General features: G+C 42.9%; 2 protein-coding genes across 3 annotated transcripts in view; one reads left to right on the forward strand and one right to left on the reverse strand.

Annotated features, from left to right (window-relative positions):
* zfh2 (Zn finger homeodomain 2) overlaps positions 1-23258 on the forward strand; it is a 143356-nt gene that overhangs the window by 60666 nt on the left and 59432 nt on the right. The window lies entirely within an intron of this gene.
* LOC148937667 (uncharacterized) overlaps positions 1-23258 on the reverse strand; it is a 99018-nt gene that overhangs the window by 24547 nt on the left and 51213 nt on the right. The window lies entirely within an intron of this gene.

Genomic DNA, 23258 nt, shown 5'->3' on the forward strand with positions numbered 1-23258 from the left:
TAAATATATACGTATATATATATAATATGTATTATATATATATATATACATCTAAAATATATGTATTATGTGTCGTATATACATATATATAAAAAACCTACATTCATTTTTACGTTGTTATATATATTATCATTTTATGTTTTGTATGTATATATGTAATATGCAATATAAAATATGATATATTACATATTATATATATGCATATGTTATATATATATATATCTATTTATTCAATCTATTTAGACATATATATCTATATATTTTTAAATATAACGTATTTATATGGTGGATATTTTGAGGCAATTTGTTTAAAAATTTAAATGCATTGCCAATGAAAGAAATTTCTGTTTCGGATTTTGCCAGGTGAATTCTATTTTTGTTGATTAGTTAACGAGAGCGAATCTTATGGTATTAGTGTCCATTAAAAATTGACGCTGCCCCGGGTAATTTCGAACTCGCTGACGTTAAATCGTTTATATATGTTGTATATTATGACAATTTAAACAGGACTGACTAAATAAGCTAAATGTACAACTACTGTACATTTGGTTTATTGTACTATATACGGTGTGATATGATCAAGACATATAACATATACCAGAGTCTATTGATTCAAGTGAATTAGAAAAAAAATAATATCGGAACAAACAAATGAAAATTATACAAATATCTATATAGATAAATGTTTATATCAAAGAAACATGAACGATATAGATAGTTCTTCACGTATACGTGTATACGTTACGTATACGTATATTTGCTATACATACTTGTACACATATATACGTATATAAGATATATCTGACATAATATATTTAGAGCTTAGGAAATACTCTCTAAAAGTTCCTATTAATCAATCTGCGCTACATATTTACATCCATGTAAGAATGAATGAGAGCGTGAAGAAAGCTAGCACGAAAGAAAGAAAGAAAGAAAGGGTGAATGAATGCGAGAATGAGAAATGGAAAATATGGGACTCGTAACGAATATGAAGTGCGCGATGAAATGCGTGATAACACATGATAAAGTAGTTATTTTAATTTAGGAATGTGAAGAATATTAGATAAATCACTAAACAGCGGATAAAAACTGGGTGTTTAATTTAAACGTGTCCACGTGTTCTTCGTTTAGTTAAACACCCTGTATCATATCTAAATAATTACTATTTTATATTGAAATCGCAGCGTTATCTATTTTAGTTAATTATTCTTCTAAGCGTCTAATTAATATTGTTTTCTTCTCGTCGTTATCGCTATCATTATTTGCGAAGCCATTCCAACAGCTTGACGCCCTTTACGGATTTTTCCTTTTGTTGCGCGTTTATTGTAAATATATCGCAAGATGTCGCATCTAAAATCCGAATAGGGCTTTTCCTCGCAACTAGCAGTTACGGAATACACACGAAGTAAACACGTCGTTATTAATTTTATGTTTTAACTTATAAGCAACGTCCCAGCGTCGCTGTAGCGCCTTATCTGCCATTGGTGATGACATAATATGGTCAGGTACGACATTGCGCGACACTCATCCAACTAAATAATTAACTATTATTAATCTAAACTTTATTATTATTTTCTTTTGTATTAGTTATTTATGAGTTTTTTCTTTGTAATGGTCACGCTCTCGTCTGCCTATGTGTCGTCGTTATCTTTATATATTTTTTTATTTTTAATTATTTCGATTGGAACCGGATGTCTCGATTTTGAGCAGCTCTATTTACTTCTCAAATTTATTTTATCGTTGTATTCGTGGCTGACAAGGGTGTGGCTTTGCTTGTCATAATTTTCTCGCATACAATATACGATTTTACATATCAAATTTGAACTTTATATATCCAGTTATGTATGTCGATCGGTATATTATTTTCCTACCAATCTCTTATGTATATAGTTTATTATTATTATTATTATTATTATTATTATTATTATTATTATTATTATTTAACAATTCGTATCCGTCATTATGAAAATGATTCAATAATACTACGTTAATAATATGACATGATTGACATGATTTCTTTCTGTTCTAGTCTAAAATAAAAATTGCAAACAGGATTATTATTTTTTTGTTTCTTTCTTATTTTACTTTTTGTATTTCTTCCTGAATACCTTTATCCTGTCATCAAGGAGCCATCATGACGATTACATCAGAAACGTTTTGGTAAGTCGCGATTGTTACGAATCTTTACATTTGTACAATTGAATGCGAACAAATCAAATGATACAAACAGATTTACGCGTGAGTATTTAACAAAGATAAATTTTATATTTGCAACCCAATCAAAAATCTGATATGCATGCCACGGTTATTTGTGAAAAGGTTTTGAAAAATTTGTAAAGATGACATGTATTTCCACGTAATTGATAGAAACATTTCATAATTATTGTTAAAATAAATTAAAATAAACTCTAAACGCAACATTATATTTTATTGTAACGAGTTCTCATATATGATACAACTCGTTACAATATTGGCTTTTAGGATTCTTATCACAGATCGACATACATGGCAATATAATTACTAATCAAGCCTGTAACTTCGATCGTATGATGAGAGATCGTAAGTCAAGTTAGTAACTGCAAATTTTGGGAGACTAACTCGCATCCGCTTAATAAATTAGAAGTAACGAAAAAACATTAAGGCATGCTAATGTGAGATTCATACTCATCACTTACCACGTTTCGATGTCCTACAAATTATTTTTATTCTCAACATACAAAATCCTTTTTATTATAAACGGTTTATTACAAACGACGTTAATCTACTCTTGACATTGTTGTAAAATTTAAATCTAAAAAGTTGTTAAAAAGAAAACAAGTTTTTAATACAAAATTATTAAACAATTGCATGAAGTGAAAACATTAAAAAAATTACAATTATTACATTTAGAACTTTAGTTTTTGGTATCTTAGTTTTAGCTGCTAAATCACTAAAATTTATATAACAATTTGCCATAAAAAAGATCCACGAGACATATTGGTAAAAACATACTTCTAAGAAATTGCACATTAGACAATTCTTGAATATAATTGGAAATTCTTAAATTTGTAGCTTTTTGTAGAATTCGAAGAAAGGAGTTTTCTGCATTCTGTACGATGAACGAAATATCGCAGCTATACTCCAAGATAGAGAAAGACCGTTGAAATTGCCGGATAAATTCGTGATTGGTCAGAAATTTGACACGCGCGTCCGCGTCACTTGGGCAAAAAGCTCGGATATTAATTAGACGCGGTGCTTTTTCGAAGCGTCTTAGCCGCGACACAAAAGCAACGTAGATATACGCGGCATCAAGCGAAGAGACGAAGGATCGCATGAACCATTGTGCGCGTGGTCATGGTCGTTCATCGACAGTCCACCTCGACGTTACCGCGGCTGCTTCGATAAAATTCCCCAAACGACGCGATTGCCGCGTTGAATAGGACGAGACATGTGGAAAAAAGGGAACAATAGACTCCGATATTCGCTGGGAAAATTGATTTTCTAGTGATGAAACCCTGTCGGCGCTTTTGAGTCGCGTATTGTCTCGCGTAGTAGGGCACGCTCGGTTTAATTCTTCTAAGATCGAAGCTATTGGCTACGTTGAGAAAATACAACGATTGTGTAACCATTGAAGTGAATGCTGTCATCAATATATTTCTCTAGATGTAACATAAATCCGAAGGTCCGTCATTCTAGTCATAGTCATCGAGCACTCGTTCGATCCCTGTGTTTCCTGAGCTCAATTGCAAAATATATATAATATTCCATTCTAATAGACTTCATTTTTCTAGTAGATTATTTTTAAATGTCTTTCTGTAGATAAACAAATGTGCTACGCTAAGTTTAATTCGTTAATATACAATATATATCGCGCGAAGTGGAAACAGATTAATTTTCATTTCCATTATTTATGAAACGCGTGGTTCCACACAAAACATCCCCGTGAAGAGATCCCCGGCCGGAATACTCTCTTATACATTCCGTTGTACACGCGCGATCCGAGAGCGCCCGGAAGAGAATAAAAGCAAGAAAATCTATACGCCGAGCCGGCATTGAAATCCTATGCTAATGCTGAGTACACAAGCTCGATCGGAGCGGAGCGGGCAAAAACGTATATACGGCCGTGTCGCGGCACGTGTCGCATCGACACTTCCGTATATACACCTATGTCTAAACATTCACTCTCGAGTTCGTTCCTCGATCCGAGTTTCGGGACGGAAAGAAGAAGTAGAAGAAGAGGAGGAGATAGGGGAGGGTTTAAATACGAAAATTCTCACTGGGCCTTCAACCCTTCCGATGGCGTCTCGTGGCGGGGCCACGTGTCGCCCTCGGAGGAGGGCAGGCGCGAGGTTGATGTGTGCACACACGCGTCACTCCTTATGTCAAACCTTATGCTAATGTCGGTCGAGTCGCGGGATTGCCCGCGGCACGAAACAACCGTCCCCGGCACGTTTCGTAGCACCCGACAACCCGGCGGCGGCGTGGCGGCGGAACGATTATACGCGCGATTCGTGAAATTATGCAAAGTACACGGCGCGCACGTCGAGGAAACTCTGCTCCTCCTCATCGTGGCTCGCTCGCGTGCTCCCCGTCCGCTTCCCCGATGTCGAGGGGTGCGCGAACGACGCGCACGATAGGCACGTGCGTGGCGCCGCGTTTGCAGCGGAAATGCAAATGGTAACTTTTCTCGTGGGGTTGCGAGCCGGAGTGGATATTGAGTCGTCCAACGATCCAAGATTGTTCGTCTCGACCGAGCATTCTGCGCTAAAATTCCGCGCTGCCTCTTTTCTTTGGAAAACGGATGAAACGAGACTCATAAGACGTTACGCGATTCGACTCGCAGCTCTGAGTCTCGATGTCTGAGAAGCGATCGTACAGTCAATATTATGTAATTTGTCGTTATATACAAACCCTTAAAAGTTTCGCTTAACGAGATATAATATTTAGTGATAGAAAAAATACAAGAAATATTACATTCAATAAAATAAGTGAAAACCTTGTAAATTTTTTTATTTTTTTTTCAAAAATCTATAAATAAGAAGAAATTCGAGAAAATTAAGTTCTGTATGTCTCTTATATATTCTTCAATAAAAAAAATTCTACTTCATTGATTCGTAGTAGAGGTCGCATCAATAATGAAATGTTACGCGGTAAAGAAACTTTCTGCAAGTAAAAAGACGTCTAGCTTGGAATTATAAATGTATCCGGTATTGAACATGTTTTAGCCTTAGAATTACTTTATCTTCATTATTATATCTTAGCTTCCTCGTAGATCAGGATCATGTCGGCTTTATCTCGGTAGTCGATGCCGCGTTTGCTAAATGATTTTATATTTCCCGATAAAAATTTCATATTAATGGAGGACACTCTAAGACTGCAGAAAATCATCAGTTTAATGCCTACCATCCCGATATGTACGTTGAAAGATTAAGTGATGTCTTAATCATCCGATAAACAAGATATAACAATGTAGACGGTATAATTTCACTAACTTCTGCTATTCCGTATATCCATCAATGCTCTTTGTAATTTGCTTCCGCTATTAAATCATTGAATCATTGTCGTCTTACGTTTTACAATTTTTACATGAAACGACACATCCCGCTCCGGAGATGCCCGAGAAGCAATCAAGACGCGATCGTCACAAAGGCGAAAGAATTCGAGGGAGCGAAACGTGCGTCCTTTTGTGAGTGGGATGGAGGATAGGAATTAGCATGCGATGCGAATCGTTCTTTTTTCTTGGCGTCAGGTATTCTCGCGACCTTCACGTATTCGCCTCTAATCCCTTTGAATTCTGCGACCATTCTTTCTTTCTTTCTCTCGGTTAACTTTGAGACCGGGCTGCGGTGAGGGAGGACCACGAAATCGGTTTCCTCTCACCTTCTCCGCCCGCGCCTGTCTCCTTGGTTGTCCTGTCCCAGGCCATATGTTACCCGATCCGTGGCTCAGCTATTAATTATATCGATCTATATAGGTTGCACGTAGTTAACGGCGGCAACGCGAACCAGACCCAGTGACGCTTTATGGTCGTTTTCTTTTCCCCCCTTCGGCGGGCGGGGAGGGGGGATTCCCCTTCGCTCGTTCCTTCTCTATCTTTTATTCTGTTTCTCTATCCGCTCTCCGACGGCGAAGTGAGAACCTAAAAAAAATTGGAGCCTCACGCATTGCGCAGAAATACATAAAACCCGACCGAAGGCATAAATCATTAGGGCCGATGTGGAGAAACTATTACGTGACTCATGCTTGGGGATCCGGAGGAGGAGAGGGAGAAAAGAAGATAGCGTGGATTATAGGAAAAAAAAAAATATTTGAAGGGTAGCGGTGTGCTTCCTAGGGGTACCTAACCGTCGGTGTAGCTCCAGTTAGCAGATTATTCAAGTCATTTCAGCGAGCGCGGTGGTTTCTACCTATTTTTTAATAACATTCTTTATTAAATTACATCTAGTTAAATCAAGTGTGATTTTTTTCGAGCAATATCACGTTCCGAAGAGAGAATGTAAAAAAATATCATGGGGAAGCGATTATAAAATTTTCAATGAAAATGAAAAAAAAAAAACATCGCGACCAAATCTGACTTTAATTAATTTCGGCTTCTACTTGCAACGCGACGTAACGTGACGTAACGCGATGCACGAGAAGCATCGTATATCCTCATGATAATTTCCAATTAGTTTTTGCAATCTGCTATCGATAATCATCTTAGATCACCGAGGTTGCTTAACTCGTCGCTCTCGTAAAAAAAAAAAAAAAAAAATACGCGGACGAGCTCGCGGAAAAAGATTCATGACTTTCGTTTTCCTCTGCGCGGCGTGTACGCTACGCGGCGTTGCGTCACACGAGGAGGAAGAGGAGGATCGTTCGCCGGTAGACGCCGTAAAGAGTATCGATTCGCTCTCATACGCGGCAGAAGTGAGTCCGGCGCACAGTCCGGAGACTGTCAGCACGTCACTTTCTCCGCGGACGGGCGCTACGTAGCAGACGGCAGAGAGATTCCTCCGAGGGTTTCTTCGGTGCCCTCCGCGCGCGAAGGTTTCGCCGAGAGCGAGGAGATGAGAGCGAGAAGACGTTCGCCGAGAGGAGGAACCGGCGCGGAACGGAGGAGATAACCGTTCGCGGATAATCTAGTAAAAGTAAAGTGAACCGAGGGAACGCGGGGCCCTCTTCCCTCCCCCCGGTGTTTGTCGAAGGCGCTACTGGAATCCGGCAAAAAACTCACCGGTCGGCCTACCAGCCACTCTAATGCCTCGCTATAATGTGCCACGTTATTCCCAACCGTCCAGCCACGCCGATCCCTCCGACAGAGGTATCCTCGTGACGCGCTACCTTCGGCCCACATATCATCACCTCGTTTCGGACACGATTGAAGAAACGACCGACGCGTTCGCGAAGCGTAATCACGCGCGCGTATCATGCGGGACAAGACGCGATTTTTTTTTTTTTTTTTTTTTTTGTTGGTCTCGTTGAGTATCGCTTGTATCATTTCATTAGGTTTTATAAAAGCGAGTCAGAAATCTTATATGCAATTATTATGCAATATTTGCAATATATTACGATTAACGACTAATATATTTAAAATAATTATAAAATCTACATTATTTTAATTTTAATATGAAGGAGATACCGATTAGAACTTTTAACGAAGCGTTTACGCAATTTGCATGAATGTTATTGCCTTTCCTATTCCTCAGCCTTTCGAGTCTCAACGAAAGGGTTTCGCATTTTGAACACATAAATTCTCGGATCTGTCAGTCGCGCGAACAGCGTCGGATTTGGCTAAAAATACGAACGTAATTGTGCGTGCGGGGATGCGGCGGCGACCGAATTGTTACGACCCGAGTGCGCGAGAACGACGGTGCCATAAACTCCGCGAAGGTAATATGGCGCGACGAGTTATGGCAATGATGCTGGGAGTTCCACGCATGACTCGGCACGAGGCAAGTACCCGCGGGCCTTGGGGCCAGGAGGCTCAAAAAAGAGGCCCCGGTCGTTTAGTGCCTCGATGCGCAACGCTCGCTATGAGCCCGCAAAAAAGGATCGATCGCTAATTACTAGAACCGTCCTGATCCTTGATATGTGAAAGCCGATTATATAAAGACGATCTCAAATATACTTAGTAAATCAGAAAGTTAACGGTATCCGGAGGCCTGAGAATGAATCAGCATGGAAATGACACGACGAAACATATTTGCGCGTTCGCAAAAATGAATGGCTGATTATATTTACATTTCCAATTGGATTAGTCTTCTCTTCTCGTAATTTGAAGAGTGAATAACGCAGGCACATTATTTTTTAACGGTTAAAGTTTTATAAAGATGTCTAAGATGTTGTAAGGAGAATAGTTACTTTCACGGTTTATTAATTTATTAATATTTTGCTTCGGTGATGATAGCAAGTCAGGTATTAATTTTTTATTTTACCGTCACGTCAAGAAAATAAATCGTTGCATCAAATATGTGGGTGAATTTTTCTAGAAATTATCACATATAAGAACTGACACTATATTCTACGCATCTCACGCAAGATTGAATTTCCTGGGCTTGTATACGCGTAACTCGCAGTCTACCATCCGTCATCAGAAACTTTAAAAGGGCCCTGGTAGGCCAAGGTAAAGAGGCACACGTAGGGTCGGCTGGCATAGTCAGGCTCGAATGCCTGCCTTCGTACCCGGTCTCCTCTGACGACCGCAACTCGCGAACCCCAAGACTCACCGACAGACCTGTCGGTGGTGGTCGACGGTGGTTGATGTTCTTGTCTGAATTATACTCTGATTATACTGCGAGCGCACGGCGGGTATGATTAAACATTAAACAACGCCATTATGTCGAGGGAGGGGGAGGGAGGAGAGAGAGAGAGAGAGAGAGAGAGAGAGAGAGAGAGAGAGAGGAGTGGCGTGGTAAGCCAAGGCGCACGAGACTCGAAACGTCCGATGAGGACGATGAGGAATAAGGTGAAGGAAGACGAGAGCGAGGGTGGAAGAACGAGGAGAGGGCACGACGAGAGAATCCCCCTCGTCTTCCCCGGGTGACCGCGGCCGCTCGTGTCCTCCTACGAGTCGAGGATTAGCTTGTAATTCCTCGCGCGGCGCGCCGCACCGCTGACTATCTTGCCTGGGCTGGCTAGTTCTGCGGCCAGCTCGCCTAACCAGAAACAGGAATGCCAAGAAGCGTAATTAGCTATTCGCCCGCGAGAGGAGCCTATTTGCTTTACCGCATTCCACACCGCCATTCACGACGGGCAAAGCTGGTCCCGCCGCGTCGCGGAACGATCCTCGTGGCGGGAGTTCTAACGAGAGGCTAGTAGACAAAGAGGTTCATCTCGCATCGTTTCGATGCCAAAAAAAAAAAAAAACATTAATTACATTTTTTTTTTAACGGATAATGATGAATTTTGATTAAATCGAAACAGAAATTGATTTTGTAGAAAATTAATTTGACGATTGTAATTTACTTGCAAGCAAGAAGGGCTTACTAAAAATTAAAAAATGTTACTTGGTTGATTAAAAACAACAAGATATTGCTTGTTATTAAGTTAATAATTGTTATTAATTTAAACTTGATGACTCCGCTGATGAACGTCTTAATTTTTTAATTTTAATCGATACTTTTATTTGTTGTAACTTGAAGGGGTCTCTCCAAAGCTCGATAAAATAATGTTGAGCTATTTTATAAAGTTTGTATGTTTGTCGGGGACACTTTAAAGGCGTTGCTTTCGTACGCGGCCTCCTGCCTTGTGCGATCTCGAAAACGTTATTTCCAAGTTATGACACGGAAGGAACGTCGGGCTGTACGTGACGTCGGCACATAGTTGTTTGCCATTGCCCGCAGCTGTCTATACCGTAAATACGGTTAGTTACAGCAGGCCTCGGTACCGCGTGACCGAGCGACGTGAATTACAAAATAACTTCGCGGGCGATTTCAAACAGCCACCCTTATATTTAACGCGAAGGGCGTCATCGTTTGAAGGAGGGACGAAAGGAGATTTCTAACATCGAGAAAGACGGATCAGTTTCGCTCGACGACGTTACTCTATGAGGTGCCGCTTGAAAGTCTCTCATTTGGATACGTGTCGATATTATCCTTCAGATAATTTGTTCCTTAAACTAGAAATTCAATTATGGATCGATTTTAAGTGGTCAGAAATTACAGTATTCTAAAAATTATTAATATAAAGCTGAATAATATTAAAATCTTCATAAAAAGGACAAATTTAATTGACTTGTTTGTGTTTTGTTACAGCATTACATTACCGTATTACATTTGTATAAAATTTTTTTATTTTATCTTTATAACTTGGAAATAAAGATTTCCTTCTTTTCCCGACTAAAAATTCATCAAATTCTTGTCTACGTTGCTCCAAGAATAATACGATCGCAAATATAATTGAGATATTAAATAATTCAAGATATTAATACGACTCAGCGCAAGCAATTAATATAATTGAAAAGATAGTTTACAAAAAGTAGACGATCATGATTCACTTTTTTTTTTTTAACTCGTCACGAACCGGCTGCGCGCCATTTAGTTGCCAACAATTTTCAACCGCTTTTCCATCGACCCTGTCTTTTTTCCTTGGTGCGACGAGAAACTTAACGATCTGCCGTGCTGTCGTTCTAACTCGCTTATAATAACTCCACGGGTCGGTAATGACAATCCGGTCGCCGCATTATTGTCTCTGTGGCAGGTTGCCCGCATGTTCCTCTCGACAATTATTTGGATAACTCACCGCGCCATTATTACGATATTGGTGTGACACAAGTGAGTAAATTATAAACTACGACCCAGGAAAATGGTCTCGGTGGTTTAACATAAAAAAAGCATCAAAATTTTAAAACTTAAATATTAACAAAAAATTATTAATCGATGATATTAGATAAAAAAAAAAGTAGAAAAAAAACGATAATCATAATAACCATTCATAATAAATTGATTATTAGCCAGATAAGAAAAATCAAACCTACGAAAATGGATTCAATGTTTCCGGAATATATTACATAATTGTTTTTATTGTAATAGGTAATCAATTATTAACAACTATAGTAATGTGAATTATTTTATAACATGCGAGATCAAGCATAAGGAATTCTTATAGACGTGCTTCTTTTCACGCCAAGATCATAGAAAGGAATCTTTTCTGAGCATAAGTCATCCGCTAGACAGAAGAAAGGAATTAAAGATGGCTGTGATTGCCGTTGGATCGTGGCCAGAGATCGACGCCAGACGTAACTAAGTTTTTCGAGCTCCCCGCCGTCGATAGGCGATTCGAAAGCAGGGTAGGGGAAGGGGGGGGCCTCCGTATATTAGGAATTCATATCTCCGTTGGGGACTGAAGGGGTGCGGGGGATAGGTGAAGAAGTCTCGAGGTTTCTCAAGTGTGATCAATACGGGGTCATTCTTACCAACAGCGATACTCAACCATAAAAAAGAAGGGAGCTTTAGATACAAAAGTTGCGTGTTATAAATAAGCCTGGGGTCGACGATCCGATGAAGTAAAACAAAGTCTTCTTGAGGTTGACAGATTAGCTTGGCAAGGTTGTGACACTCTTATCAAACAGAGAATTATTACCCGACGTTAACGATAATGTTCCTGGAATGGTTTTATAGCCGGTATTAATAACTGTTATTTAACGATCAATCACTTCGACGACACTTCACTGATGACCGGTTTTGGACCCAATGTGGGTTGACTTCAGTCTTTAGGCTTTAACTAATTTTTTTTTCTCCTTTCGGTTACCGTGTGGAAAGTGGAAACCAAATCATTTCACGTCGATCGAATCAAAGTTGATCAGATTGTTATACAAAAGTAAGTCTTGTCGCCTTTATAACAATACGCTTAATCGTGAAAATATGAGAACCACCGTTAAGATGTTTTTCGCCCAACTTGAGAATCTTCTCCTCTGGATAAACGAAATCGAAATGAAACGGGCCTGTAGACATACATTAATAACCCGGAGATACGTATCTCGCTCATCCCACCCCCCAAGGATAGAAAAATACATCCCCCCATATAAATGTACGAGTGAAGGATTGTACGGAGCTTGTTAAGGAAAATCGAAAACATTCTCGTATCAATCCTTTCTGCTTATTTCCAAAGTATCTGCTTCAGGTTTCCAATTTCCCTTCCTCGGAGCGACTTACATGATCGTCGATCTGGAATACATTCCCCTAGGGGACTTATCTTCCTTTCTTTAGATAGAAATGTAAATGCTAAGCGTATACATTTTGCTAAATCTAGATCTAATAAGATCTACGTATCATTTATCAATAATAAATTCGCACCGGAGCGCGCCTCTCTCCGAAATTATCACTTCAGCATCCGTCGTTATTTGACGCAAGCATACTCATACGAAAGACTAGGTGTGCCTAATTGTCACTAATTCCGATACTTTATCGCTCGGAATTAACGAGCAGCCGCGATCCATTTCATTATCCGCGCGCGGATAAATTATTAGCATTATCCGAGCGAGGGCGAGAGGAGATTTCAGCGGGGTGGGAGGTAGGCATATTCTCTCGCGATCACCACGGCATATTCTCTCACATACTCGCGTCCCCGGAGAATACGCCTAACGTATAACTAGAGCATTCAAAGTGCAATTTGCAGAAACGTCGAGAGCCAAGTCCAATTCTCCATGCCTAGACGGATCTCGCGCGGGTATCAACGTGCGACCCTGCAATCACGCGCGCTCGTAAAGACCAGCGGATCAAAATAATTACATCGCATACATTACGTCGGGATACCACCGAACATGGAGATTCATATCTCCTCCAGCGCTGATTTTCCTTTCGCGGTTATCGAATGATATTTCGATTAATAATTACAATAAAAGAAGAATTTCAATTAATAATTACAATAGATATTTTTCGAGCAAACGTCAGAGAAATTTGTCGTGAGAAGAAAGAAGAAATAAAGAAGGAATGAAAATAGAGAGATTTAGCAAGAGTTAGTGGGAATCTAGGGAGGCTACGAGAGATCAAGGCACGAGGGAGAGAGTCATTTACTCGGCCATTTTCATACTCTCTCGCCTTATCCACGGCTTTTTTTTCTTTCATCTGACTGCACAGAGGCCTTACCCTTGCCTGCAATCTCGATAATACCCCACCGTAAGGGACACGATAGGCACTGGGTAACTCATACTCTCTCCGTACACCACGCTTTACGGCCAGTAGACATCGAATCCTGGGCAGTTAAGGTATCACGGCTTGAATAGGCAATAAGATTCCGCATGGACACGCGAGACTCGCGCGAACCGTCGTGTGAACTCGAAAATCGAACGCGATTGATACCGATTCATCTTTTGCGAGCGATCAAATACCTGTTCCGCGATTGTAAGCCGAGCGCTCAAAGGCCATCGCATACTTGTGAAATTTGTTTAGGAATAATTTGAAAAAATATTATAACATTTGACAAAAAATTATAACATTTTTATACTTAACTAGAAATATTTTTGTTATTCTATGATTGCAAAAATGTAAATCATGTAGATTTAAGAAGAAAAAAAATTCGATTTAATTGCTCTTTAGAAACGTGACTCGAACTGAAATATTCCTTGCTTTCAATCTGCAAAACTTAATAAAAAGATAGAAATAAAAGATAATTATTCGTAATATCGGATAAAAATAAAGTTGAAAATCTACTTTGCGATTATTACTTAATAGTAAAATATAATTTTGAACGTATTTTGCGTTTTTCTCATATTTCTCTGGAATGTTGTAGGAGCGTGAGATATTTTCGAGCAATAAACGGATGCAATAAGCCGACAGACAAATAAATAATAAAGCGTATGTGAAACGTAAGAAGATAGAAACCGTGATTATTAAGATACTTGAAAAGCGCCTAAAGCTTTGTGAATTCTCGTCGTTGCTACAATCCTGGACGTACGAAGGCGGTAATCGAGCGAGTGCCGATGGCGAACAGTGGTCTGCGAGACTACAATTATTCCGGTACATAGTACCGATGTAATTATCTGTAATTATGCGTTTCTGGCATTGCAAGCACTAAATGATGAATAGCACGGTAGCAGGTAAAGACGATTCCGTTTCACGCTGGACTAACTCACAAAGATAGATTTCCCATCAACGGATGACCGTATTTAAATTCACGTATAATAACGGATGTCGGCGATAAATATAAATCTCTACAAAGTTCAAACGTAAGTATTTTTATCGAGATCCAGTTTCCTGTTTTAAAATTAAACACAACGCAATGACGATCAAGTCGTATATTCGCGATCCTTTTTGTCGTACGTACAAGCCAGAATAAGAAGAAGTCATGAATAAAGAAGAGCAAATTTTTGTTCCCTCAACATGGCGGATTACTCGCTTAAACATAGTTAGGTCTAACGAAGGGAGAAGAGTAGGATTCTAAGCAACCATCGCCTATTGATATTATATGCGAAAAAAGGGGCAACGGCGGGCTGCTTCAGCCCGGTCGAAAGAAAGTTCCCCTTCCGGGGCACGATCAAAAAGAAGACACGATCACTAATAATATCGGTGGGAGCCGAGGAATTCGTAAAGAGGCACTCGTCTGCGTGGCGAGTCGCCCGTAAATCTGCCAGCGTCACCGGCCCGAGTACTCCGAGACTTATACCATATAGCTTCGTCTGTTCGTTCGCACGCCTTTCCGTCAATGTGCGTTCAACACTTCGCATATGAAACCGCAAGCTCCATCATCATCAGACATCATTCGGACGGAAATGATGATTTAACGATTGCACGTAAATGGATAATTATTACATCTGTTTTAAAAGCAAGATTGCTAACAAAATTTCTCTGTCGGAATGATAAAAGCGTAATGATAACGCGTTTGTTGACGTGATCGGCACAAATTTCCCAATTGTTAGCCGAGTTACCCACAAATTGGTCAGCTGATCGCGACACGCCGAACACACGCGATACGTTCGACACTGTCGTCGCGCCTTGTCAGGCATTAGGTCGTTCGCGGAGTTGAACGAACCTAGGCTACCTAACCGGCGATAAGCGTATAGTCACCGGCTTCTTCGATCGGATGCCGATGGAGCGTGCACCGGTCTCTCTCTCTCTCTCTCTCTCTCTCTCTCTCTCTCTCTCTCTCTCTCATCATCGCTCGGGGCGGAATTCGGCGCGCGCGAAAAATCCGCGGCAACGGGGCAAGACGAGGCAGAACGACGAAGGTGGCGAGGGGGTGGAGGGGTGTAGGGGGAAGCCGTCGGCTACGCCCCTGAAAAGAGGTGGTCGCCATCCGCGGTAGGAAGGAAGCGCAAATACTGGGATTGGTTCTCGCGTACGCGAGACAGAACTCCGGGTCTCGGTACGCGGCGGAGAATGCCCGCGACGTGACTCCTTCTCCTCCTTGCCTTGGATCCTCCTCCTCCCCCGCCGTCGCCACCGCCGTCACTGTCCTCCGCCGATCGTCCCCTCGCGTCCTCCGCCACACCGCCACCAGCTCTTCCTCCTCCCTCTCTTCCTGCAGCCGCATCCTGGTGGGGACAGATTCGCTCCTCACGCGCTATGAGCCCGCGTTCGCGCTATACATTTCTGTCCACTTACGCCGTTTCCTCTCCTACCGCTCGGAGAAGAGAAGTCTCAAGGACTCGGGAATCGGGAGAAAACGAGATCGACCCACACCGAGAGAAGCGTTAACCCTTTAACCCTCGCACGTCAACCCCTTTTCGCGGCGGAATTAATCACTGGAGATTAAACCGTCTTTTAGTTGAGTGACGTTCTTCATCAACCTGTCGTTAGTCTTCGATTGAAATGAATGATTTTATAGGGAATAGAACATATAGATTAAACAATTCTGATATCATGCGAATCTAAAAATACATATGCGTATGGCATTTTGATAAAACGTTAATGCAAGAGAGAAAAGAGAGAGAGAGAGGAACAATCAGAAAGGTAGGTCAGGAAATAAAATCCGAGTTCAGATCCTGATAACATACATGCACGAAAATAAATTCTACGTTTTTATTCGACAATAAAGAAATTCTTAACGAAAATTGAATTGGTTTGTTATCTCTAATACAAGAAAGGTACAATCAAAGATACTCGCGTTACGACGTTGATTAGTTCACGTAACTCTCGACAGCTGCTAACGGTTGATGAATTATCGATGGGAGATCTCATAAACACATACACGAAACGAAAATGGCGACGCGGCACAGCAATCGCGAAGGTGTCGATAGTCATCTTTCTCTCTCCCTCCGCTGGCTCACTGCTCGTCCGCTGATGTTTCCAAGCGTGTTAGCCAAGTAGGAAGTAATATGTCGATAGGAAATCGAAGATATTGCTTCCTCGTGTTTGTATCGAGGTGGGAATCGCCGCGCGAAAGCCATGGAACGGAGCTGACCGGAATGAAACATCATCCCCCTCGCAATTAAATAATTCTAATGAAATTCGCTCACACGTGGAATATCGGCTTGGCTCCACGCGCGGATCGCAATCACTTCTGCGAATGTATAATCAAAGCTCACCTTCATGCTGATTGGCTGATCAGATTACATCGGCAATACTAAGTAAGCATTCGCGGCAGGTAATTACGACTACCTGTAATTTTCTCTGCAATTACTTCAACAATGTTCGTCGCTAATGCGGGGATGATCCCGCGAGGTCACGAACCGTTTAGAAACTATTATCTTTTCGTGGACACAAGCGGCAGAACGATAATTCAGTTTAAGGTTTTCTTAAAGCGTTCAGCGGGCCTGCCGATGTCTCCCTTGCTACTTTATTAAGCACAAAGACAGTCTCCCTTTCTCAAAGATGGTCTCACGAACTAGATTACGATCTTCGCTTCCCCGTTTTGCCGTCGGCGACAAAGTACCTTCGTTTAGAGACAGCGAGGCGGCGGCCGTTGGAAACGAGGCACGGAACGGGACGACCATTGTTCGCCGATGGGACCCCGAGTGGAATGAGAAAGATTTCTGGATGCTGTAACAATTTGGATCCTAGAACACCTGGTCGGGTGGCACTGTCTCGCGATCATGCGGCGAGCATAATGCAGCAGGCCGCCGCGGGCCGCCGTGGAGAAGGCCCTTCATAACACACCCCCGATATACGACGGAAGCGTAGATGACAAAGCGTTTTCTCGCTAGAAACGCGACACAAAGAGCTCTCCCGATTCTCGGGATTATCCAGGGTGCCCTCAAAAGAACGGCAAGACAGAGAGGAGACGTGATGCTCGCTCGAAGGTCTCGTGTTCCAACACGATCTTCTTAATGCGCGCGCGGGTGTCGAATGGCCGCGCGCGCACATGTTTTTCAAGATTTGACGGATGAGAGAGCAGGAGGGAGAGAGAGAGAAAGAGCGCTGGGATGCCGTCTGATTATGCGCATTGATTACGGCCGGAAATCGGTGATGACACGCCTACCCAACGCCCGGGCTTATTTTCCTAACGAAAAGAGCCTTAAGAGCAGCCTAAGCGCGATGAAGGCACCATTGTCATACGAATCTCTCGCACAAATTAGACGACATTCCTCGAATATTTAGCCAAAGGAAGTATCAGATCAGATGTACGAGATATTTATCGATTGCGATAAGCAATTTCATTTCTTCAAACGACCACGATCGGAGAAGTAAAGTTCACTTTAGATCTCGAATTTTATTCGACCAGTCAAAAACGCGTCTCCTTCCATGTCATCCAGTGAGCAAAAGGAAATTATAATTAAGTCTGAGATTAAAAGTTTGTCCTTATTATGCTCGAGGTAGGGTAGAGACTCGAAAAGAGTACGGAGCCCGGGAATGGCGGGAGGGATCCAGTTTTTACCAGCCCCCCCGTCGGGCGCGGAGTCAACCGTCAGCCCGATCTTGATGTATCTCCTCCACCCAAGTCTACTCGTTGGCTTTTCATTCGGCCGTTCCTACCATTTATATCGCATTACGAGGCCTAGCTCCTTGGAATCCACCAAGCGGAGGCTGCCCAGAGATCCAGACCCACTAGTCTCCTTGTCTCCCAGCCAAGGGTATTGCTGCGCACCGTTTTCAGAATAAGCCAGGTCAGGATCAGGGTCACCAGTTTCCCAAAACGAAAGAGCCAACTGATCATAATAGATCGAAAAAAGAAATATAGATAGATCTGTATTGCTCCCAACTCACGAACAAGAGATGACTGCTATGAAAGTTTATATTTCATGGATGCCAGAAGTTTATAATTATAACGAAGCGTTACACCTGATATTGCAATACAGCTTATAATAATGTAAAATCTGTTCGAAGTTATGATAGTAAGAAATTTGCATTAGAGTAATGATTAAATTGAGAATAATATCATTATACAAATATCATTATACAAATTAGCTTAAGTTAATTTAAAATTATAAAATATTTTGTATTATTAATATTCAGATTTATAAGTGCTTCGCCAGATGGTGATTCACGCATCGAAAAATTTTTCTACTTCTCATTTTTCAAGGCAAATGTTCTTCGCATTAACGTAATGACACTTCGTAACGGCGACGACACTATTATTCTCGAAGTAACAGGCTCACCGCCAGTGATCAAGAGGAGTTTAATGATCATCCTCGGATTGTCTTTGGGGGGTTGCGAGTCGAGGTAAATTGGATCCCAATTTTAGCGAGATGACAAATGACTCGCGAGTCTACGAGAATGTTTAATGCGGTACCATCTGTGCTTCGGGCTGGTGCAGGAAGCAAAACGTGATGTTTCGCGCCGAAAAGAAAGAAAAGAAAGAAAGATAGAGAGAGAGAAAGAGAGAGAAAAAGTTGTGAGAGGAACTGGATAACGAAAAAAAGAGATAATGCGAGCAAAATTGATAATGCCGCCGGATGTAAACCATTACGTTCCTTCTTCCACATCTCTCTCTCTCTCTCTCTCTCTCTCTCTCTTTCTCTCTCTCTCTCTCTCTCTCTCTCTGTCCCTCCTTCTTTCTCTCGTCTACTTCTCAAATTTTGGCGACGGTATCTCAGCCAAGAGGGACGTGCGAAATCGATTCGCGCCTCGATATTTTCTTAAAGTGCGAGCACAAAAATCGCGCGGTCCACGCTTGCTAAACCGGTTTGCAAAAACGACGACGTAATGGTAGGCAACGAACGAGGGTGAACTTCTTGTTCGCGAATTTTAATCCACCTTGTTTTGTACCACAACGCTCGCTATCAGAAACCTGTTAATTTGCTGTCAACGCACGAAGGGAGGGTCATTTTACATTGTTGCCCGCAACAAGGCTGAATTTCTTACTATTCATGGCAATAACGTGTGATAAAAATTAGATGTTAAGAATCACGATTCTACAATAAGAAACAAAAACTAATTTCTTAAGTGACATTTTTCAAAAATAGTAATTGTTATCTCTTAATATTGATTAAAATTTAGTAAGAATTTGTCTAATACATAAGTCTAATACATTTGTCTAAGACATAAATGCTTTTTGTATCACGCATGAAAGAAAATAAAAAATAATGAATTAACGAATCATCATTATGTCTTGGCAACTTAAAAACGTGTAACATAAAATGCAACTTGTTTGTGTCGGATATAAAGCAATTCAGGGTCGATCTGATCGACTCGGCAGCTTCATTGTTTTTCTTCGGAATTATATCCAAGCCCACGGTGAGGTCAGGGACGCGGGAGATGAGGATTTGCGATTGGGGCGACCCACACGAGTCTTTCGAGCCGTCCACTCTACTCATACTCCAACGTAGAACACGAGACGAGCTATTAGCGATGAAAAGCAATGTCTCTCGCGTAGCCAACCTCGAAATTTCGGTCGTTGTTCGTCGTCCAGAATTCGGCGGGATTTCGTTACGTGAACCTGCCCGCGATCCGCCTTGATTTACGCGATATTTATACTTATTTATATTTCGAACGTTTAGTGCATACCGCAATGATCTATGACTCGCATTAACTGACTCTTGTTAAACAGGGCCCCGGGGCCCAACGGTTCGACGATTCTATGGACCCTGGATGCCGGGTGTGCTCCCTTCCTCCATTCCGACCGACTTCCCTTCGTTCCTTTCTCTCAAGAGCTATCCCTCACTCTCTCTTTCTCTTCCCCTTTCTTCACCGTGCCTCTCATCCCGCTTACTCCCCCCTCCCCCTCCCCGTACTCCTCTCTCTCTCTCTCTCTCTCTCTCTCTCTCTCTCTCTCTCTCTCTCTCTCTCTCTCTCTCTCTCTTCATGTCCTCTCGCGCCTCGCAATGCTGACCGCGCTCCATGACCTGACCCTTCATAAACTAGGGCCCAACTGTGCTATATTTTAAATGCATATAGACGTAGGCGTGCATGCACGTTAAAATAAATACAACAAGTACCGGCGCGTATCGGTTCGGGTATAAACGCGGGCCGTCCGACACCTCGTTCGTCCCGGAGAGAGAAAAAAAAAGAAGACCGCGAGAGGAAAGGAAAGAGGGAGAAGACGCGCATCCAGAAAGGGGCCCTGTAGGCTCCTTCTCATCGCCAGCAGGCACCGCGCGCGCGGATTCCGACACATCCTAGGCATTCCAAAGCAGTTAAATCTCGCGTTGCTCTTTTCTCCGGAACGCTGCGGCCGCAGCCAAGGAGAGAGAGAGAGAGAGAGAGAGAGAGAGAGGGACTTGATTAGAGAAATTAATGATCTGACGATCTTTCCTAATGAACTCCGCGAGTGCCACTTTAAGAGCTTAATCCTTTCAAGAGCAATGATTATAATACGTAACTACTTTCTTAATCTCTTTTTCTAATCGTAATTTCACTCGAGCATTACTTGGCTGCAGTTAGAGAAAATTACTTGGCATAATTTGCGAACGCATATAAGTCTTAACATTATTATAAATATTATTAATAATTCCGTAATTTATTACTGCGCGTTAATAGAAAGCTGTATGCATGTTATAATATTCGAGCCCAATTCAGAATAAAAATCTCTCTTTAATCGATTTTTAAGAGATATTTACACGCATACACACATACATACGTACATCTAAATAGTGCGATCAGGCAAGAATAATAATCAAATTCTATTTTATCCCTTTTTTTTACAAATGTATCCTTACATCCTAGTTTTTTTTAAGGAAGAGTCACCAAGATGGAAATGAATTAACCTTTGGAAGAGATGCATTCGTGTGCTGGTCATATATGAGCACGCCGTGATACAGACTCCAAGCTGTCTGGGCTCCCTGGTGAATCCTCGGATCGCCTATATCCCCTCTCGCTTTATTGCCGCTCCGACATTTTTTTTCTCTTCCCGCACTCTCCGTCCCGTTCTCTCCTGTTCCCTTTCTTTCTCCCTTCCCGGCGCAGCCCTTGTCTCTCTTCAGCGGGTCCTCGGATTCTCGCCGCTTGGCGGCACCGCCAAGGTTCCAACGAAGAACGAGAGGGACGCGACACGAGAGAAAAGGGACTCGACTCGGGAGCTCAGCTGTGTAAAAACTTTAAGCTACCTAGTTCTCGCCGTGGTGCGTGTCCGCTGGGTTCGATCTACTTAAAACTCAACCGGGAACGAGCGGGCCGGGAGCGAGTCGGCTCCTTTCGAGAGCGATCCTCATCGGCTCCCCGTGATCGGAGAATATAAAACGAAGCCGATGTCGACGGAGCGGTTATCCGATGCCGCGCGCGATCCTTAACGCAATAACATTCTCCGAAACGGACGCGTAATAAAACGAGACTCATATACTGAGGATCGTAACACGCGTATTGTTCGACGCGTAACGCCCGCGACCCGGTCCACGCTAAATCTCGGCGGCCGAGATTTCGTCCCGCCGAGTTTATCGCGTAAATTACGAGCGCGTTACCGAATCTGTTCGGGACAAACAGGAAGAAGGAAAAGAGAAAGAGAGAAAGAAGATGCGAAACGCCTGCTTCGGGGACATCGCAGCCGCCGGATTTTATCGCGGAGGGTATCGCGAAGAACGGCGCGATGTCTGAATCGAGAGTGCATCCGGTCATAAGCCGGTACTCCTTCGTGCGGGAGGTAACTCGATTAAGGGAGAATCGCGCGCATTCCCTCTCCCTCTCTCTCTCTCTCTCTCTCTCTCTCTCTCTCTCTCTCTCTCTCTCTTTCTCGTCCTCTCTCGCTCTCTCGCGTGCGAAGAGAATGAACCGAGAGGAAGGGAGACACGAGAAGCGAGTCTCTTCGAAGACATCTCGGCTGAAGTAGTGGCAACACGGTGGTGCGCGACGACGACTTCCTCGAACGAGAGAGAGGGCGCGGTTATACCGCGAGGAGGAATCCCGCGGTAACACATGGAAGGATAGAGTTATTTATTGTTATGGCCGCCTGCAGCACGGCGTCCTCGTTGTGTGTGGGTGTCAAGGGAAGAAGAGAGACTCGAGGGGGGGCCTCCGCTTCGGCCGGACTCTTTTTCCCTTTCTCGCTGCCTCTCCTCTTTCTTTTGCCCACCCCTTGTCCCGCGCGCTCGCACTCTCTGTCGGACACTTCGGTATCTACAAATACAGATACCGGGCTCTCTCTCTCTCTCTCTCTCTCTCTCGGTGCTATAACACAGCCACTCGAAAGCCAGGGAACCACTATATACTCACAGTCCTCTTCCTCTCGCGCGCCGTTCTTCCTTTACCACGTTCTCTGTCAAGGCCCTTCTGTTATACGTACGTATGCAACGGGCCGCCCACTCCCGGTATATACCCCGCTGGGTGTCCAACACCTACCTACATGGCCGCGGCACAACTGTATCCGTCCGGCTGACCTGGTCCACACACCACGACCGTCGCCAGCACCTCCGCCGCCAACACCTCCGCCGCCGTCGCCGCCACCGCCGCCGTCACGCGGGCCGCACTAAATTTATCCCCCCGAACGACTTTATTACATTACCCCGAACGTTTAATACGAAATTATTACTTAGGCCGGTCTCTCTGGTGGGCGGGGGGAGGGGGGGGGCAAGGGGTCCAAACGGGGGTCGAGACGGTGGGAGCAACTTTGATTTACGCGCCAGTAAAAACTGCCTATCCGGGGAGCAAGGACCTCGCGAGGTTTCACCGACCGGGGGCCTTTCTGAGTGTTTCAAAGCGATTCTCGAACTGCGCGAGCTCGAGACACGCGTATTTACGCGATTAGAAACTGAACACAGATCTTAATATCCTAGTTGATGTTCAATGGAAGAGATACGGGAAATCGAACACCTCTTAAAATCGAACGAATTCAACGATAATTTGCGTTGCAGTTCAAAATCAAAGCGTGAAGTGAAAGAAGGGAGCACTTCGATGCTTGAGTTGGTTCACGGCTTATGTCGCACGTGCGAAATCGAAGCGTCTGCTACGACGCTGTCTGCAACGAGCGGTCGTAAGCGAAGAAGACCACGAGTTCGCGCTCGCGGTCGTGTCGGGAGTCATGAGTTCCGCTCGAGCGTCGGATGCTGAGAAAAG

Source organism: Pogonomyrmex barbatus, unplaced genomic scaffold, assembly GCF_055798465.1.
Source record: "Pogonomyrmex barbatus isolate J1 unplaced genomic scaffold, ASM5579846v1 scaffold12, whole genome shotgun sequence".
NCBI classification, from domain to species: Eukaryota; Metazoa; Arthropoda; class Insecta; order Hymenoptera; family Formicidae; genus Pogonomyrmex; species Pogonomyrmex barbatus.